Source organism: Prosopis cineraria, unplaced genomic scaffold (genome assembly GCF_029017545.1).
Source record: "Prosopis cineraria cultivar Desert tree isolate PC_DT_omini unplaced genomic scaffold, ASM2901754v1 PC3, whole genome shotgun sequence".
Taxonomy (NCBI): Eukaryota; Viridiplantae; Streptophyta; class Magnoliopsida; order Fabales; family Fabaceae; genus Prosopis; species Prosopis cineraria.
The window spans coordinates 40,099,919-40,104,128 of NW_026555334.1; the positions used below are offsets into that span (position 1 = coordinate 40,099,919).

General features: G+C 36.4%; 1 pseudogene; it reads right to left on the reverse strand.

The window, feature by feature from the left end:
• Positions 1-506: 506 nt before the first annotated feature.
• On the reverse strand, positions 507-1,597 carry LOC129307495 (transcription repressor OFP15-like; annotated as a pseudogene).
• Positions 1,598-4,210: the final 2,613 nt, after the last annotated feature.

Consider the following 4,210-nt stretch of genomic DNA (forward strand, 5'->3'; position numbering starts at 1 on the left):
TGCGTAATGAAGTTACCTTCTCGTGGAACTCTGTATGTCATTAATAATGAATGCCGTTGAAGCAAAGGCTTACCTAACCATCGCTCGACGCTCTCTCTTTTACTTTCTTCACTTGGTCACAAATAGTACGTTTATTGATTGCGAAAAACGTCATGCCTCCACACTCCCACTTTTGTTCTCGTTTTGAGAATTAGGACGCGACTGTCAACTTGAAGCTTCTGGATTTGACTTCATTCGCTTTTGATCCCCTCAGAATGACAAGAGTTTATGCTTTCCCCATTTTATATTGTCTACATGTAATATCTTCAAATAATTACCATAATAAACCCCCTAAAAAAAGTCTCTTTCCATCTGCTGACAAGGATTAGAAAGGGTCATCACTCAACTGTTATTTTTGTCTCTCACTCAATTAACTAGGTTCTTTTAAGCGCTGGTAATTTGTAGTGTGGGAGTTGGAAACAGTAAATTGAAAATTGAAATACAATCAAATTAAAACAAGGTAAAGATATGTAAAAAATAATAATGATTAAGCCTGATTTAATTTCATCTCGACATTTTCGCCATAGCCGTGACTCACCCGTATGAACAACAGACGCAAAGGGGAGATATGAAGGGCGCGGATCAAAATTCATTGTCATGTAAACAAGTGTACATACGACTCTCTGAGCATTAAATTAATATTCAAACATTTGAAGACAAGGAGACCTCATCTTCACGTTTAATCTCCCGCTTCACCTGAACATCTTCCTCCTCGGTTTCCAAGCACGAAGCACAAGGAGTAGTAAAAGATGAAGAGGGAGAAGAATAGTATACAAAGAGAGAGGAGAAGAGGGAGAGTGAGAAGAAGCAGAAGAAAGGGAGAAGATTCGAGGACAAGGACAGAGCGAGCAATAAATCAACGAAAGCACCCACGACATAGCCGTGATTGGTTTTTAGCGTTGACCCTCAGATACCAGCACAAGAGCTCCTCGAGGCTGTCCCAGTCTTTAATGGCGTGAGCCTCCACCATCTCCTCCATGGACTTGCGAAAATCGACGAAAGGATCCTGGGAGTCCATGGAGAGTACCAGGGTGTCTTTGAAAGTCAAGGTTGGCGCCGATTTGGCCTCCAAAATGGAGCTGGTGTGGTCAGGCTCGAAGAACAGACGGTCTGATGATCTGAGGCGGGAGCGAATCATGGTCTCGACGGGATCGGGGCGTCGTGAGAGGTGGCGCAGAGAGATTGGTCCGGGAGGTCGAGGTAGGAGGCGGAGTTGATGGTTTTTGAAGAAGTCGGAGGAGGAGCCTCGGAAGGAGACGGTTCTGGGATGGTGACAAGAAGGCCAAGACCAGGAAGGCTCTAAGGTTTTGAAAAGAGAGGGGATGAGCTTCATTTTCTTGCCATGTATGTCTATGGTTCAAAAGTGTGAATATTTTCGGAGGTCCAGAGAGGAGCGAAGTAACTTTGTTACTCCATGGAGAGCATTAATGGGAGAATCAGATATGGCTGTCGATCGAGAGAGAGAGAGAGAGAGAGAGAGAGAGATTTTAAAGCAGTGGTGGGTCGACCTTGATAGCTGCAGGCGCTGCTGGGATAACTTCAATTTCAGTCTCAGTAGTGCATCTTGGCTCTCAAAATTGAGGGAAATTTTAGCCCACCAAAAAAAAAAAAAAAACTCAATTCTGGGTCACTTGAAAATTTTTTTAAAAAATCAAATAAATCCGTAGACTCTAAAAAAGGTATATTCCTTTTATTTAGAATTTTTTTTCCAGTCAAAAGTTTATTTGGGATAAGATCAAAAGAATATAATTTTTTGAACTCGTAGAATATATTGATGTTGGAGTCAACAAGAATTCATTAAGTTCAGTTCAATTATAAAAAGTTGATCTCTAGTAGTATTCAAGTTGTTACTTGTTAGACAGATCATAATAAATACACGTATTTTTTTCTTGTGAAAGTGGACAATCTTTTTTTTTTAAATATATACAAAAGTTTAGAAGGTTATTTATGGGGGAAAACTTTCTACTTTATTATTTTCTGCAAAGTGGTGGCTTTGCAATTAAATGCAGTCAGTCGTTCGGTGCGGATAACCCTTGAATAACATATTATACCGTTTCTTGCATCATCTTCAATCTCCACCGTCCAAATTTGAATGACTTCAAGCTCAACTTAAATATTCTTGTGAATCGAAGATTAAAATCCCAGAACCATGTTTGAGAATATTATAATTATGCAATCTCAGTATCTGACTGTGAAATTCATTTTCGAGAAAGATTCGGTCGCTTTCCAATTGAACCGGGCAACATGAAGACCGCAAATAATAACTTGCCATAAAAATATTTGCGTCCAGCGAGATGTTACGACAGATTCCATCAACAATAAATTTAACGTTAAATTTATTTAAGGAATTGGTTGCCCACTGGTTATTGCAACGATCACACACCACATGTGGATGAGGACAGGGTTTTTTTCTAATTGGTGAAAACAATCGACCTTAAGTCATGGATCAAATGTCCCTCCCCAATAGGGTCACCTCTGAAGAAATAGTAACGTAAACATCATAGCATTAAAAATAAACTAACAATGACAAGATGCCTGATTAGTCAAAAATTGTAAACCGTGGAGGGATGGGCTCGGATTTTGTCCTCATCTTCTACAGACAGAAGCAAACCTCGCACTCGCTCGATTGTTTTCAAGCTTTAGACTCCGTTAAGGCCAAGAGTGTCGTGTAAGTCTCAAGTCTTTCGTCTTTCATGATACTGACAGGCCATTCGGAAATCAAATTTTAGCAAAGTTATTTTGTTTTTCCTTGTGTTTTACTCTCTCAATTTAAAAATATAAAAAAAATTTAAAGGTTAGATATTTAAAATCTTTTAAATATAATTATTATTTTTTAAAAACATATTTCTATTAACTAAATTATTTATATTTATTTTTAGATAAAACATTCTATTGAAGATAAATATAAAAAATTCATGTTAATTTTAAAAAATATTTGTTTATTATGAAAGTAAAATTTATTTAAAATACTTTATATTTTAAAAATAGGGTAAGTAGTTTTTTCAATTTAGCCCCTTTTTTTAATTTTTTTTTAACAAAAGCTCCTTTGTTTTAAATTGCACTATGCATCGAGTTTATCCTTAAAAAATAACAATAGTCCTGTTTTTGGCCTTTTTCCTTCCTATTAAAAAATTGGGAGAGGGAAAGGAGATTGCTCATGGGTGGAAGAGGCACAACTACAAGAACCCTGGCCCAAAAAAAATAAATAAAAAGGAAGGACGCACTAGAACTAAAATACATGTAGCATATAATATGTCTCCGGGAGAGTGGCAAAAAAGACAAAAGGAAATTTTTGTTGGATTAAAAATTAAATAGTTATAGAAAGCCGCACCATATTTTTCAGGGGCTGAATATCAACATTTGAAAGGTTTGTCGAAGTGGATGGAATCTCCCAGGGCCCCCCCCCCCCCAAAAAATGGCATGGCTCACATGGTTCCGGGGGAAAATGTAATCTTAACAAAATATGGATTTTGGTTTCCATAGCCACAGTGACTTGAAATTGATTCTCAGCAAAAACTCAGGAGGGAAAGTGAGGGATTCAAAAAGAGGCTGGTTAGTGGCAAATGGGTCATTATCGTCGATACACTCAAAAACGATTCAAGTGTAACAAATTAAGATGGAGCCCTAAGCCCTTCACGTGCCTCACGGAGCGGTCCTCACAGCGGATTTGGACCCCTTGAGAGTTCAGTCGCTGACACTAAAATTGACTGTCAGTCATCCTCATACTCATACCATACTTGGATCAAAATGAAGATAAAAAAAATTAAAAACCCTATGATATCCGCAATTTTCATTTTCAAATCTAACCCCTTGGAGAAAGATTCAGCACTATATCTCTCGTTTTCTTTCTTAATTCAAAAAAGTAAAGCAGATTTGTGAGTGTGTGTATACAATATTTATAAAAAAAAAATGCATTATTCACAAGTCAATAAAATATATGAAAACAAGTTACAGTATTCACATCTTATCAAGGTAATTAACCTCACACTAATGACTTTTTATCCTGTATGCTAGTTAAAACAGTTATCTACATGCTGTATTATAAAAAAATATTTATTTAAATACTATATTAAAAATCATTCAAATTAAAAATGAGTTTATATTTATCAACAATCCATTTAAATCAAGAATAATTTTACATCATACATTATTTTTAATAAATAATGAAGTC